Source organism: Adiantum capillus-veneris, chromosome 5 (genome assembly GCF_014529385.1).
Source record: "Adiantum capillus-veneris isolate H3 chromosome 5, ASM1452938v2, whole genome shotgun sequence".
NCBI lineage: Eukaryota > Viridiplantae > Streptophyta > Polypodiopsida > Polypodiales > Pteridaceae > Adiantum > Adiantum capillus-veneris.
Window position 1 is genome coordinate 164932868 of NC_140935.1, and position 26560 is coordinate 164959427.

Sequence of the window (26560 nt, forward strand, 5' to 3'; positions counted from 1 at the left end):
GCACACATGTTCAAAGATCCTCGGTTTAGAAGTCTTACCAAGAAAGCTGTGAGTAAACTCAATAAAGATATCAATCTTGAGAAACCTAAAGCTTGGGACTGTTTCGCTCGGAGTATATGGAAAGCGATTAAAATCTCGGGCCCTCGGATGAAAAAGGCTCGTGAAGAGCACTGGAAGCAGCTTGAAGAGGAGATTGCTAGTTTAACTTCCAAAAAATTTTCTAGGCTGGTATCCAAAGAGAACACAAGAGATGGCTGGAATTTAAAGCCAGCCTTGTTGAGAAACAACTCAAGCAGGTTAGGAGGGTGAGGTTGATTTCCAGGGAGACCTTCCTTTATCCAGAGGCCGCTAATCAAGCACATTTATTTAGATCCTTGAAAGTCAAGAAGAGTCGGGGCTCCATCCACTCGCTCACAATGAGAATGGGAATTCTACTCAGGACCAAGATGGGATGGCTAGGATGATTCTTGATCATCTAAGCCAAATTATTGGCCAGCCAGAGTACCACTCTCAAGAAGTGGAAGAAGCTAGAACAACCTTGCTTGGCATTGTCAGTAAAAAAGTCCACAAAGTGAAGCTAATCGTCTTGAAAGGGCCCTTTCTGAAGAGGAATGCTCGCTTGCCTTGCAAGCTCTTGACAAGGAGAAGTCCCTTGGGTGGGATGTCCTGACCACAGAATTCTTCAGGGAATTTTGGGAGGACCTCAAATTCCTAGTCATGTTTATGGTGAACCAAGATTTTGTCAACGGGTTGTTGGATCCCAATGCAAAAAGAGTCCTTAGCAAGCCTATCTCAAAACAGGTTTGCTGCTCGCATGTGTCGACCCATAACCATGACATCTGTGGCATGCAAAATCATCACCAAGGCAATCGCAATTAGAATTGGCCCCCTCCTGGACAAAGTCATTTCTCCTCATCAGCACGGGTTTATCAAAGAAAGATCAATTTATGGCAATATCTTGACGGCAATGGTGGGCATTGAGTACGCAACCTTCATGAAGCAGGAGTGTATTTTGCTTCAACTAGACCTAGACAAGGCTTATGATAGGATTAGGTGGTCTTTTATTGAAGATGTCATGAAAGAACTAGGCTTTGGGCCTTGCCTCTGTCAACTTATACACACTCTGGGGGTAGGTAGCCAATTTAAGCTCTTATTCAATGATAGAATTGTGGGCTCCTTTGAAGCCAAAAGGTCTATCAAGCAAGGGTTCCCCCTAGCCCCTCTTCTATTTTCTATTGGGTCACATCCTCTAATCATGATGCTCAAAGCTGCTACTGAGCAAGGGGAACTCCAAGGGTTAACTTTACCCGGTGCAATAACCAGCTTATGGCCAAGATGTTTGGAGACGACTCCCTCCTCTTTTTGAAAGCCTACCCTAAGGTTCTTAGTGCAGCTATTTGCTTTGGCTTCGAGATCGAAATGTAGTATTGAGAAGTCTAGATTGATCTCTTTGACAAAAAATGATACATTTGATCCATTGGGCTGGTCAGGGGAGACCGTATCTAAAGGGAGGATATTTTAACATCTAGGTGCCCCCTTGGGGGTGGATGTTACTCACAAGCAAAGGTTCCAGTGGGTATTGGAGAAGATCCCAAAAAAAAATTGAGAAGATGGGAGTTTGTGTTGCTTCCCTTTCATAGTTGAGTCAGAGTGATCAACTCATTAATGCTCCACTATATTGCCTTCACCAGCCCGCTCCTCAAAGTAGCCAAATGTAGCTGGAAGGAGTTCTTGAAACTTGTTAAAATATTCTTATGGAGGAACAACACTAAAGAGGTATTGCTCGATCGTTGGTCCAAGGTGGCCTGGGAATTCTCAACTCTGTGGTTCATGTGGGCTGCCATGATCAAGGGTATGATAGACAAGGCAAGACTTTTCTCTGATGGTGGTCAATGGAAAGGGCTCCAGATACAGGACAAACTATTAGCCCCGACGTGGTCTAGGCTCAGTTTGGGTGGCATCATGGGAGAGCTGATGCAAAAGTGCAATAGAGCATCAGGGGTACTGGAATGGGGCAAATTACTCAAAATTCCATCTATCAGTGGTTCCCTTGGCTGTCTAAAGCTTGTGGTGTAATCATGAACCCTTATTGGAGAGAAACTGCAAGAAGGATCAACAATAAAGGACTCCGATGGTTGAGCCACTTTTGGGATAGTGGCAGCCTAGTTTCAACTCAACAATACTGAGAAGTTGCTTGTTAGCAGAGTAATTGAAGGCCTGGCTAGTGTTGTGATGCCAATCTGTGAATCTGCTTTGGAGTGGAAAGCTTGAAAATTGCCTTTCAGTAGTCATTTCTTTAAACCTCACATCAAGGGCATCTACTAAGTGTTAATACACGAGGGGGATTGGTTCACCCCATTGAACAAGCATGGGAAGAAGCAATGGAAAGAGGTCAGATGGGTGGAGGTCACGAAGAATATCTGGAACCCACAGTGGCCTAGGTTTATGAAGATATTTTTGTGGAAGGTTTTATGGGGAGCCTTGACGACATGTGTAAAGATACAAGCATGCGGTATTGGGTCTGACATATGTTCAGGGTGCAGTTTGGCTAGTGAACCTCGTCCACATGTTCATAGAATGCCCGGCCATTAAAGGCCTAGTAGGAAAAGTGTGCAAATGGATACAAAGAACGTGGAAGATAGGGTTTTTCAAGAAGGATTTGTGCCTCGGTTGGAAACAGTGTCAAAGTTTTGCACTGCTTATCTGTACTCAAATTGTCAGATACTGTTTCTTCAACAATATTTGGAAGGCCAAGAATTGACGCGTATTCCATAGTGACCTCTCTATGGCTAGCTTTTTTGAGATTGTACAAGAAAGTAAAGAGTTAATATGGGTGGTAAGTAAAAGATATAACTCAGAGGATTGGATTAGGGCAACTCTCACCATCTAATCAAGCTGAATAGTATAAGGGATTGATGTGTAACCTTCTGTCCCTCAAAACTCGACATGAACTTGAGGCTGCTTTGTAATTTACTTTTTTCGACTTTATAATACAACAACCACTCTCAATTGTGAGTTTTGCAACAAAAAAAAAAAAAAAAGATGACTGAGATGAAGAAGAAAAATCTAAGGCTCCTTCCTCTCCGTGAAACTGATTGTGTTTCCCACTTGTGCTCCATTTCCTCGGCTTGTAGAGGGTTTCAATATAACTTGCATATCTAGAGTTGGATTTTTCTTTTCTAAGCCACTTTCTCCTCCTTGTTCATATTTGGTGTAGGTGAGTTGTGTGATATATCTTTGAGTCTATGTACTAGACTAGCAATGTCCTCCACTTGGGTTAGTTGTGAGCTTGTAAAGTTTTTTCGTTTCTTTCCTTGATCTTGGATTCAAATTTTCTTTCTAGTACACAACTGGCATCAAAATGGGTTTGATGGTATTTCCAACGATCTTGGCATGCATGAAAGCTTCCCAGAAAGCTAATGGTTTGGAGAAGAAAACAAAGGAGATCTTTTGATTCTCAAATTTGTGGAAACACACACACACACACACACACACACAATTGAATTTCGAGCTTCGACATGGGGGAGAGAGAGAGAGAGAGAGAGAGAGAGAGAGAGAGAGAGAGAGATGAAATCTCTCCTCCATTGAATTTTTTGATTTTGACATCGACCTCGGTAGTGAAATCAACCTCAAGCCGACTTTTTGATTTTTTGGCGCTTCCGACATAGCGAGAGTGAGAGAGAGCAGCTTGGCTTACCTCGGGCATAGCCTTGTTTTTCACCACCATCTAGGGATCGACTTCCCTTGGCACCTTTGACATTGATAATCCTTCTCAGCCTACCATCAACACTCCGCCTTGGTTTTTCCTCGGCAACATAGAGGAATATTTACTCCGGCATCTAGATTCTGACACATGGCATTTGAAACCCTTTCTTTTTGGCACTTTTGGTACTCGTTTGATGAGTGCATCATCTTCAAGGTTTTGGTTTTCAAGCATCGGTGCTTTTAGCACTTCCACCCACTGGTGGAAGATGACATCAGCTTCAGATCTACACCAAAAGAAAAGATTCTCACAAGCTTAGAACATGCTTATAGGGGGGCATGTAGCTCGAGCATACATCCCTTTTGCAGTTCACATGTGTTTTCAGACTCCGTGTTTTTCAAAGAGGTTACGACCTACCATATGCGTATTAGCAGCATGTATGAAACACGATTATATATGAGAGATATAGATCTCAATTTCCTCGAGTTTGATAGCTACTTTGGACATAAGGATTACATGTTTGTTGGATGTAGGTACAGTGCTTTCACAAGCACTTTAGGCAGCATTTTTTATAGAAGTCTCATTGCGAGATATTATGCATTAACAAATGCCTTTTTTAGCAGCCTTTTTTTATGCATTAACAAATGCCTTTTTTAGCAGCCATTGAACTCTTTTGAGAGAAGGCATCTCCACAGGGATCTTATCTACTGCTTGCATTAGTTTTTGAGGCTTGTTTGTGCGGGGTTCTTACTCATGTACGTTGAGTTACAGATACTGGCCATTGTTTGGCATTTTTTGCAGTCTCGGCCATTTTTGAGACTCAGGCTAGAAGAGCCCTTTCTGAGATTGTGGCGAGTGTTTTATGTCTGCTTAGCCTGTTGGAGGATCTTGCGTGAGGTTATTTTTGAGCATCAGCAAAAAAGTTTATTTGATAATGAAACTTTTAGAACTTTGCATGAAAGAAGGTGACATAGTTTTTGAGCACTTGAATGCGTTAAATGTACTTTTTAGTCAATTGACATCACAAGGACTTGATTTTGACAACAAAGTACGATCGATAATCTTATTTTACTCTTTACCCTCTTCATGGGATATATTTTGCATAGCGATTGACAACTTTGCGTCTGAGGGCAAGTTGGCCTACAATGTCGTAGTTTTGAGTCTACTCAATGGAGAGATACAAAGCCTACAAAGTAAGATGATGCATATGTTGCAAGTGGCAAAGGTGTGAGAGGTCGTACTCATAACCGTGCCAGAAGTAATGATCATGAAAATTATTGAAGTAAATCTAGCGGTGCTTCTTTGCGCATTGTTGAGTGCTATCATTACCACAAGAAAGGACATTTAAAGAAATATTGTCATGCATGACAAAGAGACAAGAAAAAGTATCAAAATAGCAAGAAGCTTCACAATGACGGCAAGGGCAAAGCCAAGATTGAGAAGCTCAATGTGATAGAGTCTCGTAAGATTGTAGATGTGCATGAGGTCCAAACTTCCTTAGATGCTCTACTCTTTAAGCAGATCTTAATTTAGATGCTCTTGTTGCACAAGATGCTAACTTTGATCAAAGAGTTGGGTCATAGATTCTGGAGCCAATTGCTATGTGACACCTCATACATAGATAATGGGTTTCTACGTATGCATATACTCGTGGTAAAGTGAAGCTCAGTGATGCATGTGAGTTTGAGATACATGGATTTGGAGACATCAAGCTAGTCATACATAATGGCATGAAATTCATAGTCAAGAATGTTAAACATTGATATCTGCCGATCAACTTGATGACTTCGGCTACACGACCGCATTTGGGAATATTTCATGGTCAATCAAGAAGAGAAATTTTGTTCTCTAGGATCTGTTACCATATACATGTGGTAGTGATGTGTGTGAACACGCTTAGGACCGCTGGCATATTTTTTACCTCACTAGGAGGTACTTTCCCTTGTGCAATGTATATACGCCCATCACTCTAGGGCTATCTTATCTTTCCATTGCACACTAAGTAATATACTCTATGTGTGTGCCTTGAGATTACTTCATCTTCTCCAAGATGTGTATGTTTTCCTGCACCCCTAATTCCAACAATTGGTATCAGAGCAAGTTGCATCCTCTCGAGCTTAGTCGCTAGCAGCTCTGGCACACGCCTGCTCACTTTCTTCAATTTTGTGAGCTTTGGTAAGTGTTAGTAGATCAAAAAATACTTTGGGATGGCTTGTAGAGCTTGGTCTGCTGAGATTTTTGATTCACGCTCATTTCAGCTTTCATTTCCACTACATGCAGTGTTGCGTAGGCAATTTTGTCATTTTGTGCAAAAAAACTTTTCATTGTTGTTTTCTACATAACAGGTCCCTTGTAGTCTTCTACGGGTTGTGCTATATAGCACGTGTTGGTCTCGCTTCATTTCTCCTCTTTTTGGACAGTTTTCACATCATGTGTATGTAAAGAATGAGGATGCAAGAGAGCTACACAAGACAAGCACAAAGCACATAGAGATGGAAAGCTTCTTCTTCTTCTTCATAGAAAAGAGAGTACAAAATGACTAAGTGCTAAAGCTGAAAAGTAGCACATATGTACACGCAGTCACTAAGTGTGAGCTCTCTAGAAGCGTACTAGGGTGGCACTATATGTGTAGTCCAGTTGTAGAATCACTGGCAGAGATCCTCCGTGTCGGTCACCTAACACGCCAGTGAGTAAATGCCGTAAGCGGCCAAGACCCGTAGTGGATGCCAGCTCAAGGTGTAGAGCTCGACATCTCAACACTCCCCCTCGAGCTCTGCATGTCGTAGTGTCCAAGCATAGTTCGGAAACGTCGAAGCTTCTCAGCTCCGAGGGCCTTGGTAAAGATATCCGCTATCTGCTCCCCTGTGCTGACGTAGACCAAGTCGATGTCGCCCGCCAACACTCGCTCTTGAACGTAGTGGTAATGGACCTCTATGTGTTTGGTCCTGGCATGGAACACTGGGTTCCTAGCCAACTGCATGCTGCTGAGGTTGTCACAATGGATGAAAATCTGCTGGTCCACCTGCACTCCCAAGTCCTCAAGTAATGTGCTAGCCAAGCTATCTCGCACGCCGCAACTGCTGCACCTCTGTACTCGGCCTCTGTGCTCGATAAAGCAACCGTAGGCTGCTTTTTGCTGCTCAAGTAACAACAGCACTCCCAAAAGAGAACATGAAGCCACTTGTAGATCTCCTATCAACAATGCTACCTACCCAATCTGCATCTGTATACCCATACAATGCTAAGGTGCATCTGCTGCATAGAACAATGCGTAGTCAAGAGTACCTTGCACATACCTAAGTGTGCGTCGTCAAATGTGGCTTCCTCGGAAGCTGCATGAACTGACTCTCCAAGCCTACTGTGTAGCTCAAGTCTGGCCTTGTGATAGTCAAGTAGATTAGACTACCCACAATCTTCCTGTACATGTTGACATCCTCAACAACATCACCCTTCTCTGCACTCAGCTTTGCATTCACATCCAAGGGAATAGAAATTGGCTTACAATCAGCCATACCATACTTTGACAACATGTCCAAAGCATACCGTCTCTGTGATAGCCATACACCCTCTGGAGTCCCGATCACCTCAATGCCAAGAAAGTAGCGCAACTCGCCTAAATCTTTCATTTCAAACTCCTGTTTGAGAAGACCCTTCACATGGTCAATCTCCATAGCATTGTCACCAACAATAATAAGGTCATCTACATATATGGTAATGACCACAATCCCCACATCACTCTCACGTACATAGAGTGAATGATCAGCATGAGCTCTCCTAAAACCAATACTGACAAGATACTTGGCAATCCTGTCATACCATGCTCTAGAGCCCTGCTTCAAACCATACAAAGCTTTGAGAAGTCTGCATACATAATTTGGGTAACCTGGATTGACATAACCAGGTGGCTGATCCATATACACTTCCTCTTGCAACTCACCATTCAAGAAGGCATTCTTTACATCCATTTGATGCATAATCCATCCTCTAGATGCAGCCACTACTATGACAGCTCTCACAGTCGTCATCTTTGCCACTGGAGCAAAGGTCTCCTCATAGTCTATGCCATACGTCTATGCATAACCCTTTGCGACCAGCTTTGCCTTGTGATGCTCAATGTTACCATCAGCCTTATGCTTGGTTTTATACACCCATTTACATCCAATAGCTTTCTTGCCACTTGGCAATGGCACCAACTCCCATGTGTCGTTTGCTTCCAATGCAGCCATCTCTTCATTCATTGCATCATCCCAATGCACATTTCCAACTGCATCCTCAAAACATGTGGGCTCCACATCCTGTATCACCTTAGCCATGTAGGCTTGGTGATGCACTAGATACCCATCATAAGTCAATTTCTGAACTGGATTTCTGACTCTATTAGATCTGCGCGGTCCTGGGTCACTCCTTTGCCCTCTAGCATCTTCTTGTACTTTCCTTACACCAGGTGTCCTGACAGCCGGAATTCCAAATTCCTCATCAAGACTTTGTTCAGAACCATCTGAATCCATGTCTACATGTGAAAAACCTGATGATGCATCAGCCATAAAGGGAAGTGCGTACGTAGTCTACCATTCCATGGTTTCTCAACAGAGCCACGAGAAGAGGACTCTTGTGGTCCACTCAAAACCTGTGACTGTGGCCTCACATTTTGTACAACCACATCATCTTTTACATCAGCCCCAATAGTGCCATATGCATTACTGTACTAGCTGCTCATCTCATCAAAGACTACATCTCTGCTCACTCGTAATTCTCGTGTAGTAAGATTGTAGCACCTGTACCCCTTTTGTTCAAGGGAATATCCCACAAGAATACATTTCTCTGCTTTAGGATCCAATTTCCTACGCAACTCATCTGGTACATGCACGTAAGCTATGCAGCCAAACACTTTCAAGTGTGCCAAATCAGGCTTTGTACCTGTAAACTTTTCTTCAGGTGTTACATCATGCACCGCAGCTGTGGGTGTCCTGTTCATAATGTACACAGCTGTATTTACGGCTTCAACCCAGAAATGATGAGGCATGTTCTTCTCATTCATCAATGCACGTGCAACCTCTGCAATGTGCATGTTTTTCCTTTCTGCGACCCCATTCTGTTGTGGAGTATATCTACATGTAAACTGCCTGCGTATACCATGCATTCGCAGAAAATCTGAAAAATCATTGGAGAAGTACTCTCCCCCTCCATCTAACCTCAATGTCTTGATTTGCATATCTGTCTCCTTCTCAATCATGACTTTGAAGTCTTGAAAGTGACCAAACACTTCACTTTTGTTACGCATGAAGTAGACCCATACTTTCCTTGTATGGTCATCAATGAAAGAGACATAATACCTGCAACCATGTATACTTGCAGTATCGGTTGGACCCCAAACATCTGTGTGCACCACCTCAAGTGGCTTTTTACATACATTGCGCTCATGTGGAAATGAGCCCTTTGAATGTTTTCCAAACTGGCATGCTACACACACTTTATGCATACCATCCACCTTGAATTTGGGCAAACCTTTTACAATCTGTTTTGATTGCATGCTACGCAATCTCTGCTCATTGACATGGCCAATGCATTTGTGCCAAATGTCAACATCAGCCACAACACCTGTGCCCTGTGCAAATAATGCAGCTTTTACCTCAGGCATGTCTACATTGAGCGTAAACATTCTGCCCACACATTTGCCCTCTGTGATCAGCTTACAGCCATTCTGGAAATCTTCTACATAACAGCCATTTGGATTGAAGCGAACCTGCAAACCATGCTCAACCATTTGTCCAACAAAAACAAGATTCTTTGTAATGTTTGGGACATGAAGTACATCTGCTAAGTACTTTGATTTTCCACTCTTTGTATTTAGAGGTATGTCCCCTACATGAGCAATGGGGTGAGCTGTGTCATCTCCTGTTTGCACATAGCCTGACACATCTGGTTTGCGCATATCTCTAAACCACTCTCCACGAGACGTCATGTGATTAGAGGCACCTGAATCCACATACCAAACATCATCTTGGGTGGAATTCTCTGCAGTCATTGTATTCATTACATGCTGCATAACAAACATGCGCTCCTTTTTGCTGTCATCTGCATCTCTGCTAGTAGATGCATAGTTGCCCTGTTCTCTCTTTCCACTTGCTTTTCCCTTTGGACAGTCACGTGACATGTGACCTCTTTCACCACAAGTCCAACATTCTCTGCTATCTGGAGTATGTTGCTGCCTGCTTGATCCTGCACCACGACCTCTTTGACTCCCCCTGCCTTGAGACTGGTTTCCCCTGCCACCTGTATTGTTTTGATTTGATTGACCTTCCAGAAATTGGCCCCTGCAACCCCTTGGGCCTCGACCACGACCTCTACCTCTACCTCTACCTCTGTTGGAGTTAGAATAGAAGGCCTGTTCAGAATTATTTCTGCCATGAGAAGAAGATGTGTCAAGGTTCTTCTCCTCAAGAATAAGCATAGAAATCAAATCTTGGAACACGGGGATGTCGTCTCTTGTATTCATGGAAGACCTAAAATGTACATACTCATCTCCTAGACCATCCAAGCATGCACGGAAAATGTCATCGTCTTCCACTGAGACTTTAATAGATCCAAGAGCCTCAATGATACTCTTGATCTTCAAGGCATAATCATTGATTGAGAGGTTGTTCCTCTTAACCTGATTTAGCTCCGACTTTAGTTGAAGCTTCCTGGCCTTGGTGTTCACCTCGAACACTCTGCCTAAGTTTCTCTATGCAATGGCGGGGGTTTTAGCATCCTGTAGATAGCCCATCATGCCATCTGTGATGCTCATAGAAAGCCAATACATCACTTTGCTCTGGACTTGTTGCCAGTCCCTCAAAGCTTTCCTTTGTTCTGCTGTAGCATTTGCCTCGGGAATCTCTGGTTCCTTTTCATTGTCTCCTTCTACATAGTCCCAATAACCTTTTCCTTTTAGGAAATTTTTTATTCTGAACTTCCATGCAGGGTAGTTATTTTTCTCAAGCTTCTCAGTAACAATCTGACTGAAGCCGTTAGACATCTTGAAGCACTAAGACAAAATAGCTGCAATCTGCAAAAACATGCAAATCTGTTGAACCTGCTATCGTGGTACCTGTAACGCTTTCTACACTCAACGAGTGTCCACAATCAAGCGTACATACAACCACTGTACTTGTACAGTAAATCTCTGTATACTGCACTTTGGAGACCAGTTCAGAAACTTGTGCGAAAAACTTGTGCATCTGGTCGTGGATTGCGAACGAAGGGATTGTGATGCTCTTGCTCTCTTAGCCTCTCTTGCCTGCACCAGGCTCTGATACCATGTAAAGAATGAGGATGCAAGAGAGCTACACAAGACAAGCACAAAGCACACAGAGATGGAAAGCTTCTTCTTCTTCTTCACAGAAAAGAGAGTACAAAATGACTAAGTGCTAAAGCTGAAAAGTAGCACATATGTACATGCGGTCACTAAGTGTGAACTCACTAGAAGCGTACTAGGCTGGCACTATATGTGTAGTCCAGCTGTAGAATCACTGGCAGAGATTCTCTGTGTCGGTCACCTAACGCGCCAGTGAGTAAATGCCGTAAGCGGCCAAGACCCGTAGTGGATGCCAACTCAAGGTGTAGAGCTCGACATCTCAACAGTGTAGGAATTTTCCATGGCTGACAACAACATAGATGTGTTCAAGATGTTTGATGTTGAGGATAGATTCGATGGGGACAATAATCATATGTGGGCTTACATGATGCAGCATGTCCTTATGCCAAAGGGTGTTTGGAATATTGTGAAGGCATTGATGTACATCCTGGTTCTGAGGATGTAGGCGATGTTCCAGGTTTTGGTGGCAAGGTTACCGCTGCTAGAGCTATTTTTCCTACGACTGAGCAAGCTCGTTGGGATGTAAGAGATGCACAAGCTCATGTATTGATTATGTTGTCTATGAAGCGCACTATTACTCCTCATATTCGTTCAACAAAATCTGCAACATAGGCTTGGGATATTATGACTGGTCTTTATGCAAGTCGCAATGAGGCTAAGATTGCATTGCTATGTAAAGAGCTGAAGTCGAAGATTATGCATGAGGAAGATGAGATTGACACTTTTCTTACTGGTGTCAAGGATATTAATGAGTACCTTATCCTATAGGCAAAGTCATTTTTGATAGTTCCCTTGTGAAAACTGTTCTTAATGCTTTGCTAGATTCTTACCAGACTTCTGCTAGTACTTGGAGACTTATAACCCAAGGAAATTTTGAAGTTGTCAAGTTTGATGCATTATGAACATTGTTGTTGTAAGAGTCACTTTCAAAAAAAAAAAAAGGTCTAAATAGCATGCAATTGAACAAGTCTTTATTGTTGCTTAAAGAAAAGGTTTTGTTTTGTTTTAGGAGTCAGGTAGGCCACTCCCGGCCGGTAACAGCAATGTAGCCACTTCTCATGGTTCTTTTGCGAGTGGTAAATCACTTGTTCCTAATACTTCTGGTGGCAGCAATTTGTCTGGGCATTCTGGTGAAAAGGGCAAAAAGAAGATGCGTTGCCATTATTGTAAAGCAAATGATCACTTGATCGAGCAGTGTCGTAAGTTGAAGGCAAAAGAGGATAAGAAAGAGGTTGGTTCCACTACAAGTGCAGCTATTGTTCAATCTTCTGTGAAAGGAGATTGTGATGCTGATGTTGATGCAGAATGGACTTTTAGTGCAAAGTGCACTTATGATCCTTTTTTCCATGATGCATGTATGTGAGTTGCTGCAGATGCTCATGTGTGGTCCTTTAACAATGGTGCTACAAAGTACATTACCTCTCATTGTGACTTGTTTACCTCTCTCAAGGATGTCCCTTGTGGAAATTCAATCACTTGTGTCAACAATGCCTCTTATCTGGTCAAGAAAGTTAGAAAGATTGTATGGAATACCTCGAATGGCATTTCTTTCACACTTTTTGATGCATTTTTACCTGGGATAAAGAAGAACCCTTTTTTTGTATCTGCACTTGCTAGACTTGGTCTTGTTGTGAAATTTATGGATGATAGATGTAGAGCTCATGATCTCAATTTTGGTGATGAGATTATTGCATCATGCATTTTATGTCGTGGGCTATATAAGCTCACTTTGTATGACAAGTGTGGGAAATGTTTTTTGCACATGCAATTGTGGATTCTAAGGCTATCTCATGTGCAAAACTCTGGCATTCACATTTTGGGCATCTGAATTTTGCCAGTTTGCTACATTTGCAAAAATCTGATATGGTTGCTTCTTTGCCAACTCTTGAAGCACATGTTAAGCATGTTTGTGAAGGTTGTATTTTGGGAAAGATGCAATATTCAAATTTTCCAAAGGATGGTTCAATTAGGGATACATGCAGGTTGCAACTTGTACATAGTGATGTTTGTGGGCCCATGCAAACTCCGTCTTTGGGCACTTACCTTTACTTCATGACTTTCATTGATGATTGCTCTAGGCATGCATGGGTGTATCCGCTTAAGACAAAGTCCAAAGTGTTTATGTGCTTCAAGCAATTTTTGGCTATGGCTCCATATGTTTCTAAATGTACTATGGGCACCCTCCATTCCAATCAAGGGGAGGGAGTATATGTCTCATGAATTTAATGCATTTATGGCTAGTCATGGGATAAAACACTAATATACAGTGTCATATATGCCTCAACAAAATGGTGTTGCTGAGAGGAAGGACAAGTCACTTACGGAGATGGCAAGATGTATGGTCAAGAGTCAAGCTTTGCCACATTCGTTGTGCCACCTATATACTCAACAAGTGTCCTACAAAATCTTTGTTGTCTATGACTCCATATGCAACATGGCATGATAGAAAGCCATCTATTGATCACATACGTGCTTTTGGGTGTTTGGTTTATGCTTTGGTGCCACAAATGCAGCACAAAAAATTGGATGATAAAGCTTCCTTGAGTTTTGGGGGACCTAATATGCTATATATCATAGTATATGATGATGGTTGAGTTTCTGATTGCTGAAGAATACGATACATTTTAGAGTAGCAAGTATAACTCTCTCAATATTGCTAGTTTCTTAGGCCAATTGTGTGTATTTTGTAGGTAGTAACCATATCTAATCATAGACTACAAACTTGGCTAGTATTGAGAAGTTTCTAAGGGTTTCTAGAGGTCATAATGCTAAACCCAGTTTTTTCATGTTTGCTGTATTTAGCACTTTATCATTGCCCTCAAGGTTCCACTTAGTAAGAGATCCATTATCCTTTTGACATGATCCATGGCTTCTTTTGAATCCAAAGTCCCAAAGGGAACTAAGAAAACATGTATATAGTATCTGTATTGAGCGTGACTATAGAAACTTTGATGATAGGTCCGCAGAATGGCAAAAATGCAACTTTTTTTTACCTATTTTGTTTGCCTAAAAAAACATTAGTGAGGTAAAAGAAACCATATGTTTTGATCACCAACCCATTGAAGTTAACAGGGCATTTTATCTCATATCCTACAAAAATCCCCACTCTTATTTATATGCAATCAATCGTAAGAAATTGCTGTTTTGGGCAAAATGCACTGGTCCATCAACTTTGGAGGCTTGTAGTGACCAAGGGATGACAAAACTTACAAGTTTCTCATTTTTTCCATGTGTAGTAGTTCTTGAACTATAAGCTCATGAAAGGATTTTTCAAAATGAGTGGATCTACTATGGTTTTGGATTTTTTTTTCCAAAACCCTGAAAGGACACTTTTATGTCCTGTTAGGTTACCATTCTAGTGTTAAAGGTAGGTTGAGATTATGAAATTGACTATGAGTACCTCTTTTTTCTCATATAATTCGTTCTCTTCCTTGTTCTCATCTTCTATGGTCCTTTACTCATGACCTTTTCATGCTATTTTCTTATGTCTCTTGTTCACATTACGTGAGGAAGAGGAGTGCCATCCATGGCCATATTTCTATTCTTATTGCTCATTGTAAGTGGAATTGGGTGACTTTGGAAAACAGTGGTGAGTTATTTATAGTTTCATGAAGCAAGTGGATAAAAACTATGGTATGATAATATTGTGGGTTTTGGCCTATAACAATTGCACTCCAATTCTTTTGGGCATGAGGTATTCATATATATAATTTTTCGCCCAACCAACAACACAAAAAATATTCAAAATTCAAAGCATGACATCGATACATCTTTTCACATCAACCATACAAAAGTCTTACAAAATTGAAACCAATAAGATCAGCCATTTATACAAACAAGCAATTATTGTTGATATTTTGTATACAATGTCAATTATAGGCAAATAAAGGTACACACTGCCAATAATTTTGGTGATAGAAACAAGCTTTATATATGCATAGTTCCCTCTCGCGCATCCTTGCACAAGACTTTCTTTTCAATTCTTCTAGAGAGTTGCAAGCCATAAAAGAAAAAGGTAAGACTATAACACACAGAAGTAGAAAAAAGTAGAAAAAATAATAATTATTTATTTACCTTCTTGCTATGTCTCTAAAAATAAAAAGCTACAAGCAAATGTATCGCATATGGATTTTATCTTCAAAGTGACCAAGTGTTCATTGTGTTCTCAACATAACATCTTTACTTGTTTTGATCCAGAGGGACCAATTGACCATCCACGTGATACGATTGAGTGTATTTTTTAATGGGTATGAATCATATAGTTAGAGAAATAATAGAGCTAGTTTGTACATTATAGATTTTATTCAGAAAGTTTAGAACATCTTCTACGTTTCGACACTTAAATGACATCATGGTTCTAAATACTTTCACATCCCTTCACCACCATATTAGATAAAAATGAGAAAATCCCTATTCCCTTGTGAATATCATAACAAAAAAATCTACTATATTTACAAGTTGAGAAAGAGATCTTCCAAAATTAGAGTCTATGCATTACACTTTGACGTAACTAAATAGTTTGTATGCACATTGCAATCGCAACTGCCAAAGAGAGCATTCTGCTCATACTTAATCGATGGTGTTGATAAACACCAAGATGTGAGCCCACTAAAGAAGGACGAACAAAGTCATTGAAGTATAAAACATAACATTCATGACTCACATTACTTGAAGTGTAAGTTTTATAACTAAAAATTTGATGATTTTTATAAGTTTGAAAAAAGCTCTTCCAAGTGTATTACAACCTTATGCAATGACTAAATAACTTTTATGTGTAGCACATTGAGATGCAAACCAAAAAAAGGAGAAATCAAACTATGAGATCATGTCATTCATGATGCAAGCATAAAATACAATTTACATCTTGCATGTGTACCAAATCTATAATTGGAAATATGATATCTGCAGCTTGGGCGTGAGTTTTGGACGGTTGTCTAAATTTGGGTTGGGGTTTAGAGTTGGAAAACTTTTCAAATCAATTTCCCCCTTGATTATGGCTTGTTTTTGAAGCACAAGTTTCCTTGTTTTGGCCGAGTGCTTACCATGGAGGACATTGAACCTCTACAACCTTTTGGATATTAATGTCTCTACTGACTTTTTTCTTTTTAGTTCTTTGTACTTTTTGTACCCATACCTGGAATTAGATTCACCACATGTAACCTTTTGGTCTCATAGGTGATTTTGACTTCATCTCTCTCTCTCTCTCTCTCTCTCTCTCTCTCTCTCTCTCTCTCTCTCTCTCTCTCTCTCTCTCCGGATGTCTAATCTACAATGGTTGTGATACCTATAATCTTTAGCTTCAATCTCTGTCCCATACAACCAAGAGCAATTGTGAGTACACCCCTACATCTTCAGTGAGCTTCGATTATAATACCACATGAGTTTTGCTGAAAGCGAGCTTAAGCATGAGTGACCTGTTGGTTCTGAATGAAAAGGTGGGCCAAGAATATGGACGGTGGACAAGGCACCCCAAATCTAAAAGGTAGTAAATTTTCAAAAACAAAACATAAATGGGAGTCCATTGCGTGATTGTAGGGCCCTCTAAATGTTCCATTAGAGGACCTATAGGAGAACAATCTTAATCAAATGGGTAGGGATAAGTCTACTATGCTCTTACTTTCTTTTCCCTTTTGACAAGTCTTAGATCAATATGCTTTATTTATTTGTAAATATGCATTTCGCAAGGATTGTAGAGACAAATGAGTATTGTCTACCTATATTAAAACTCATGGATGGTATGCACTTCTTAAAAGATTGAAAGCATAATGTTGTAAGGATATACAATGAAGTAATCATAGTTTGCATTAATGCCTCATCATTTTCTAGCGTTGTGTGTTCCTTCCCCTTGCAACTGCAATCTTTCTCATGCGTATGAAGAGTTGTGGAAAAAATCAAAATTTGTAGTTAAATACACCTACAACCCAAAAGTGAAGATTATGATATTCCAAACACTAGTTGAAAGTATTTGAGAAAAAATTCATTATTTATTTACCTTCTTGCTATGTCTCTAATAATCAATAGCTACAGGCAAATCTATCTCATCATTCTTTAAATTTTGCCTCACTTACTGCAATGTGCATATGCATATTATCTTCTAAGTGGCCAAGTGTTCATTGTTCATCCACACACCAATGTGCTTGATGGGAGTCTCAGCATAATCTTTACTTGTTTTGATCTAGACAGACCAATTGAACATTCACGTGATACCACTGAGTGCATTTTTTAATGGGTATGGATCATATATTTAGAGAAGTAATAGAGCTAGTTTGTACATTATAGATTTCAGTCAGAAAGTTTAGAACATCTTCTATGTTTAGACACTTAACTAACATCATGGTTCTAAATACTTTCACATCCCTTTACCACTATATTAGATAAAATGAAAAAATCCTAATTCCCACTTTAGAACTTATGAATATCATAACAAAAAAATCTATAATATTCACAAGCTGAGAAAGAGATCTTCTATATGTTAGAGTTTGTGTATTACACTTTGACGTAACTAAATAATTTCTATGCACATTGCAATCACAATTGCCAAAGAGAACATTCTTCTCATACTTGATCGATGGTGTTGATAAACACCAAGATGTGAGCCACCTAAAAAAGGACAAACAAAGTCATTAAAGTATAAAATATAACATTCGTGACTCATATCACATGAAGTATTTCAGATAGCACAATAAGTGCAAGTTTTATAGCTAAAAATCTGATGATTTTTGTAAATTTGAAAAAAGCTCTTCCAAGTATATTACAACCTGAGGCAATGACTAAATAACTTTTATGTGTAGCACATTGAGATGAAAACCAAAGAAAAGGAGAAGTCAAAAAACCATATAACCATGAGATCATGTCATTCATGATATCATCTTGGGCGTGACTATTGGATGGTTGTCTAAATTTAAGTGGGGGTTTAGAGTTGGGAAACTTTTCAAATCAGGCTCCCCCTTGATTATGGCTTGTTTTTGAAGCACAAGTTTTCTTGTTTTTTCCGAGTGCAGACCATAGGGGACATTGAACCTCTACAACCTTTTGGATACGAATGTCTCTATTGTCACAAAGCTCCTATGTATCAAACCCCTCCCCCCCCCCCCCCCTTCTCTCTCTCTATCAAACACACGGTAAGGACTCGGAGCCAAACACCAAAGAGAACAAGAAGGAGGAGCCAAAGACTAACGACGACGAGAAGTGAAAAGAGGCTAAGGAGGTAGGAGAGGCAAAGCAGCAAGAGAAGAAAAGGCCCAACAAACTTATAGGAATAAACCCCAAGAAAGAGTCATAAGAATCCTTGTAAAGTTTAAATGAAAACATTTTTCAAAGAGCACATAACATTTATTATAAAATGTATAGCATCTCTTTTTGAAAACGAACGTTTTGATTACAAATTGAGTAAATAGAGAAAGTACAAGTGAATTGAGTCAAAGGCTTCCATAGTTATAATTTGATTGACTACAGCTCTTGAATATCACCCAAATACAATCTTTCAATTTCATCCACAATGGTAGTAGCCCTTAAATCTATCTTTGCATGTTAAGTTTAATCTCAATGTGTTGAAAGTAGTATGTCAATTCGCAAAGTATAATATCTTCCATCTTCCAACTCTATGCCTAAAGGGTCTAAATACTTTGCCAACCATGTTGGGGAGGTGTTTAAGGTAGGTTAATATTATGAAATTGACTATGAGTACCTCTTTTTTATAATGTAATTCTTCCTCTTCTTTGTTCTCATCTTCTATGGTCCTTTACTCATGACCTTTTCACGCTATTTCCTTATGTCTCTTATTCACATGACGTGAGGAAGAGGAGCTGCTATCCTTAGCCATATTTCTATTCTTATTGCTCATTGTAAGTGAAATTGGGTGACTTTGGGAAACGGCGGTGAGTTATTTATAGTTTCATGAAGCAAGTGGATGAAAAAATATGGTACGAAAACATTGTGGATTTTGGCCAATAACAATTGCACTCCAATTCTTTAGGGCATGAGGTACTCATATATATAATTTTTAGCCCAACCAACATCACAAAAACTATTCAAAATTCAAAACTATTGTCTAAATTTGGGTTGGGGTTTAGAGTTGGGAAACTTTTCAAATCAGGTTCCCCCTTGATTATGGCTTGTTTTTGAAGCACAAGTTTCCTTGTTTTTGCCGAGTGCTTACCATGGAGGACATTGAACCTCTACAACCTTTTGGATAATGATGTCTACTGTCATAGAGCCACTATGCATCAACCCCCCCCCCCCCCCCCCCCCCCGCGGGCCCTTTTCAATCCCCCTTTGTATCAGCTTTCACCCCACCCCTACCCACTATTTTCTTTTCAGTTCTTTGTACTTTTTGTACCCATACCTGGTATTAGATTCACCACATGTAACCTTTTGGTCTCATAGGTCATTTTGGCCTTTTGAAGTCGTTTACATTCTCTCTCTCTCTCTCTCTCTCTCTCTCTCTCTCTCTCTCTCTCTCTCCCCGGATGTCTGATCAACAATGGTTGTAATACCTGTAATCTTTGGCTTCAATCTGTGTCCCATACAACCAAGAGCAATTGTCAGCACACCCCTTTGTCTTCTGTGAGCTTCGATTATAATGCCACATGAGATTCGCTAAAAGCGAGCTTAAGCATGAGTGATGTGTTGGTTTTGAATGAAAAGGCAGGCCAACAATATGGAGGGTGGTCAAGGCACCCCAAATCAAAAAGGTAGTAAATTTCCAAAAACAAAAGGCAGGCCAAGAATATGGAGGGTGTTCAAGGCACCCCAAATCAAAAAGGTAGTAAATTTCCAAAAACAAAACTTAAATGGGAGTCCATTGCGTGATTGTAAGGCCCTCTGAATGTACCATTAGAGGACCTATAGGAGAACAATCTTAATCAAATGGCTAGGTTGAAAGTCTACCATGCTCTTACTTTCTTTTCCCTTTTGACAAGTCTTGGATTGATATGCTTTATTTATGTATAAATATGGATTTCTCAAGGATTGTAGAGACAATCGAGTACTATCCACCTATATTAAATCTCATGGATGGTATGCACTTCTTAAAAGATGTAAAGCATAATGTTGTAAAGTTATATAGTGAAGCAATCATAGTTTGCATTAATGCCTCATCATTTTCTAGTGTTGTGTGTTCCTCCCTTGCAACTGCAATCTTTCTCGTGCGTATGAAGACTTGTAAAAAAATAAAAATTTTGTAGTTAAATACACCTACTACAACCCAAAAAAGAAGATTATGATATTTCAATTGCTAGTTGAAAGCATTTGAATATATTTGAATACTTGTTGAAAGCTAATTCACTATTCATTCTTGGCTACATCAAAAGGGATTACTATCTTGACAATCACAATTGGTGGATTAGGTCATAGATTATTATATATAGGGTCTTAAAAAAGAAGCCAATACATACATGAACATCAAAGCTGACTATTAGAAAAACAAAGAAGAGACCAGGCAACATAGATGTCACCAAGGTAAATCCACAAAAAAAAGGGCACGAGCCTAGGATCTTGAAAATAAAGAGGAATGAGAAACATATGACATCCAACGAAAGAGTCCAAGAAGAATACAAACACACAGCAAGGACTCGGAGCCAAAGACCAAGGAGAAGAAGAAGTAGGAGCCAAAGACTAACGACGATGAGAAGTGAAAAGAGGCTAAGGAGGTAGGAGAGGCAAAGCAGCAAGAGAAGAAAAGGCCCAACAAACTTATAGGAATAAACCTCAAGAAAGAGTCATAAGAATCCTTGTAAAGTTTAAATGAAAACATTTTTCAAAGAGCACATAACATTTATTATAAAATGTATAGCATCTCTTTTTGAAAACGAACATTTTGATTACGAATTGAGTAAATAGAGGAACGTTTTGATTACGAATTGAGTAAATAGAGAAAGTACAAGTGAATTGAGTCAAAGGCTTCCATAGTTATAATTTGATTGACTACAGCTCTTGAATATCACCCAAATACAATCTTTCAATTCCATCCACAATGGTAGTAGCCCTTAAATCTATCTTTGCATGTTAAGTTTAATCTCAATGTGTTGAAAGTAGTATGTCAATTCCCAAAGTATAATATCTTCCATCTTCCAACTCTATGCCTAAAGGGTCTAAATACTTTGCCAACCATGTTGGGGAAGTGTTTAAGGTAGGTTAATATTATGAAATTGACTATGAGTACCTCTTTTTTATCATGTAATTCTTCCTCTTCTTTGTTCTCATCTTCTATGGTCCTTTACTCATGACCTTTTCACGCTATTTCCTTATGTCTCTTATTCACATGACGTGAGGAAGAGGAGCTGCTATCCTTGGCCATATTTCTATTCTTATTGCTCATTGTAAGTGAAATTGGGTGACTTTGGGAAACGGTGGTGAGTTATTTATAGTTTCATGATGCAAGTGGATCAAAAAATACGGTATGAAAAGATTGTGGATTTTGGCCAATAACAATTGCACTCCAATTCTTTAGGGCATGAGGTACTTATATATATAATTTTTAGCCCAACCAACATCACAAAAACTATTCAAAATTCAAAACTATTGTCTAAATTGGGGTTGGGGTTTAGAGTTGGGAAACTTTTTAAATCAGGTTTCCCCTTGATTATGGCTTGTTTTTGAAGTACAAGTTTCCTTGTTTTTGCCGAGTGCTTACCATGGAGGACATTGAACCTTTACAACCTTTTGGATACTGATGTCTCTACTGTCATAGAGCTCCTATGAATCAACAACCCCTCCCCGGGGCCGTTTTCAATCCCCCTTTGTATCAGCTTTCACCCCACCCCTACCCACTATTTTCTTTTCAGTTCTTTGTACTTTTTGTACCCATACCTGGTATTAGATTCACTGCATGTAACCTTTTGGTCTCATAGGTCATTTTGGCCTTTTGAAGATGTTTACATTTCATCCATCTCTCTCTTTCTCTCTCTCTCTCTCTCTCTCTCTCTCTCTCTCTCTCTCTCTCTCTGTGGATGTGTGATCTACAATGGTTGTGATACCTATAGTCTTTGGCTTCAATCTGTGTCCCATACAACCAAGAGCAATTCTGATCGAGTACACCCCTATGTCTTCTGTGAGCTTCGATTATAATGCCACATGAGATTCGTTGAAAGCGAGCTTAAGCATGAGTGATTTGTTGGTTCTGATTGAAAAGGCGGGCCAAGAATATGGAGGGTGGTCAAGGCACCCCAAATCAAAAAGGTAGTAAATTTCCAAAAACAAAACTTAAATGGGAGTCCATTGCGTGATTGTAAGGCCCTCTGAATGTACCATTAGAGGACCTATAGGAGAACAATCTTAATCAAATGGCTAGGTTGAAAATTTACCATGCTCTTACTTTCTTTTCCCTTTTGACAAGTCTTGGATTGATATGCTTTATTTATGTATAAATATGGATTCCTCAAGGATTGTACAGACCATTGAGTACTATCCACCTATATTAAATCTCATGGATGGTATGCACTTCTTAAAAGATTGAAAGCATAATATTGTAAGGTTAGCACACATAAAACCTCATTTTTTGATGAGTTAATATTCACAAAGCAAAGTGTTTAAACTTTAGTATGCTTAGCTTTTGAACATGAAAGATCTATAGCTTAGTAGCAAAAATTACTTAAGCAAAGCATAGAGAATGAAGAGATGAACAAAAGAGAAAAATCATAGAAGGATTACACATATTCATACTATGTGTGCATCCTTGAGCAATCATCCACTTTGTGTAGAGAAGTCTCTTGATATTTTTATTTGCAAAAGAAGTTTTTTGAAGCTAAGTGTAAACACAAGCTACAAAAGCCATTTTTTGAAATCCAAAAAATTACACAAAAAACATTAATGAAAACCTAAAGCTAGGGTCTTGCATACCCAAATTTACCAAAGGAAAAAAACCCAAGGAAAAACAGTGCCTTTGGTTATGCACATTTATTCTTCAGTGATAGCAAATTTATGCATACATATCAACAATGAGAGAGGTAAAATGCTTCTACATAAGCAAATTTTCTTTACAACCTCTTATGCATGATTCAAAGTTGATTAGTTTCTAGCTCAATGAAATAGGAATTAAAAACAAGCCAAGAGCTGAAAATAATGCAACTTTGATGAAATGAAGTGGCTCTCGATAGCCAAATTTTACAATTTAAAGCTTTTTAAAAAGTTGGTTAACAACTGGCTCATGAAATTTTACAATTTAAGAGCAATCTATGAGCTAGAGATGATTGCAACTTGATGAAATGAAAATGAATGGCGCTTAAAAGCCAAATTTTGCACTTGGAAGCTCTAAATTCTTTTTGGGTAAACACTAGCTCAAATAAAAACATTTTAACTTTTGACCAAGCTATGAGCTAGCATGTATAAAACTTTAAATCCAAAGAAATGGAATGGCTCTAACTAGCCAAATTTTGCAATATATTGCAATGATGACCCTTTCTTGGATCAATAAAATCACACACCTGCCACACCCCTTTAAAATAACTCAAATCATTAGTGCTCTTAGGCATTTGGAAATTCAACACAAGCACTAAAAGCATACTCAATCAAAACAAGCCCAAAATTTTACTACCCTCTCATGCTCATCATCAAACAAGATCAATTTGAGTGCTTTTTGCAATGATTTTTCATTCAATCCAAGCATTAAAATGTACAAGCAATGTCAAACCCAAACTGTAATGCAAACTCTCTATCAAGCCTGAATGCATCATCAATGTAGCTCTCGTATGAAGCTTGTATGCTTGCCAAAAAGATTTGTTCATGTAGTGCAATGAAAATTCCAAAGAACGAGAGCATCAAACTATGCACAAGCCAAAATTTTGGTGCAATGCAAGTTCATGTATGCATGGAAATGGTTAACACAATCATAGCACACAATAGGAATCCCCACTTTTGCTCTTAAATAGCACAAATGGCGTACATAGCAAAGAAGAAAGAGAGAGCATAAAATGAAATGAACTTTCAAGCTCCCTCGAGATATCAAATCCTGTCCTTCAGAAAACTCATTTGTTAGTGCCATTTGGCATTCAAAATAAGCACTAAAAGGAAGCATAATGAGTCAACAAACCAAAACTTGTAATCCAATCACATGCCTCGTCACCCAAACTCATGCTCAACTTTAGTTGGAGATTATTAAAGGCTTGACGTCAGCTCTTAATAGCCAAGTATTTCAATACGAAGAAAACAATGTCTACTCTTCCCTAGGCCACTAAATTTTTACCTATACAAGGCAAAGCTGAGACATCCTGATTTGAAATTTTGAAATTAGCGAGCTCAAGACAAAAATGAGGGGTGGGAACCATGGCTTGCTAGAATTTTTTTTTAATTATTTTTCAAAAAATATCTCTTATTAACTGCAAGGCATTGCTGTTGAGACGAGAGGGACGAGAAGGAAAGGGTGTTGATGAGAATCGACGCGTGTGTGTGTGGGTCTTCATGCACCATAATCGGCAGATCTGGGGTCCGCCGGGGTTTAGGTTGCAAGAGGCTACAGTCGGTAGCATGTGTGTGTTTCGTGACGGGTCTAACGAGTCAATAACCTGGAGAGCAAGGCGGGGTGGGCCAGCTGCAAAAAACAGCCTCATAAAACGATGTGTGTGTGTGTCCTCTTGGGCACCCTCGTCTCACACTAGCCCTGCGTCTACCTCTACGGCTATGGTGATGGCAGCAGCTTGTTGGCATGGTCAATGAGATGACAAATACAGTGTGGGCCTAGTCATGAGAGAGAGAGTCAGGACAAATATTCGTGGCAACGAGTCGGCATCCCGACGTCCACAATATGAGCAGCACAAGTCCGGTTTTTGGAGGGTCAACAAGTGGGGAATGTTATGTGTGCGACCTTGTCTTGCACTGAATAGCGAACAGGTGTGGTTGAAAGCACGTGCTGTGACTTTTTGTAGGCGACAAGGCGGGACTAGGGACAGCGTGCACCACCAAGCCCTCAAGCCTGAAAAAGTGTAAAGGAAAGGCCTTTTTTTAATTTTTAAAATTTTCCCTTGGGGCTTGTTCCCACGGAGTAAGCTCGGGAGCTAGCATCAAAATTTCATCCTCGATTGTGTGAAATTGTGTCATGCATCTCAAATCCCAATTCTATTTATCATGCACACACATCATGCCATAAGCAATTTTATGAGAATCCAAGGCAAATTTTCATCAAATTATTGGAAATTCTCATCAATTTATTCGCAATACTACTCCAAAAGATAATTTGACACACACTTTGAGTTGGAAGAATTCATGCAAAATTTTGGCTTTCATTTCATCTATTAAACATTGCATGCTTACAAGATGAGTGATCTAATTGTCATTGGCTATTGCAAACCGGACTACCAACCATCACAAGATTAATTGCTCTCATTACCCAAATCCACTCGGATTTGTCATCTTGATGTGTGAGGTTACACACATATAATTATGGCATCTCCAAATGCACAAATCACCAAAATTCTTACCATATCCAATCAAATTGGAATACATGACAATGGCAATACATAAAATCATTTTCAATTGTGTATCATCAAATCATCCCAAATCAATGATACACATAGAACACCAACCATTTTAGGTCTTTTAATCATCACAATTGGCAACCAAGGCCAATCATTCATCTTCAATTTAGACTTTGAATGCCATTGAGTAGGCACACACACCTAAATTTAGACCAAAAATTTATGCAATGAATCCATCAATTTCACATTGTAATGCACAAATTGCAAGTTCGATCAAGCACAAGTGAATGCATGCATGCTCAATTTCTAAAAAATTAGCACTATTTTACCCCAATCAAGAAATGCACACACTCAAAAATTAAGCACAAATGATCAAATTTGGCTCAATTGGCAATACATTTTAAGCTTACACCTAATGATTGCACACACTTTTCATGATCATTTCACAATCAAAAATCATTTAGGTGCCCTAATTGTCCATCAATAATAGAAAATCAAGTGGTCTTGAATAGGCACACACACTCAATTTTTGCCCAATTTTTTGGCAATTAGGCTTATCCAGTGAATGAATTAGCCTAGCATACACATCAATCACATGATTGCATACTCATATACCATTAATTCCATCACTTTATATTCATGCACACATTCAAGATTAGGTGCACACACACTTGAAATTTTTGACAGTTTTTTTTCTCTTTGGTGCATGCACACACACAATGATTTTTATGTATACACATGAATTCTTGATCAGAATTAAGCATTATCTTGCACACCCAAAGTTCATTAGTCAAGATTTGATCATCAATTTCATTCCAAGTGAATGGTGTAGGTCAATTGAATTACACACCTAATTTTGGCAATTAATTAGCACACATTGAACCACATTAATCAATCAAGAATTGACATGAGTAAGCGAGTGCACTTACATTGTAATCACACTCTAAGCTATTCCTTTGCTCCATACGAAGATGCATTATTGCACACACAAGTGTTTGCACCAATAAATCGGCTCCAAAATTGACCATTATAGGCCAAAATCAAACACTCAAATAATCAAATTAGGCATCAATTAGCTTATTCAACTTGATTAGA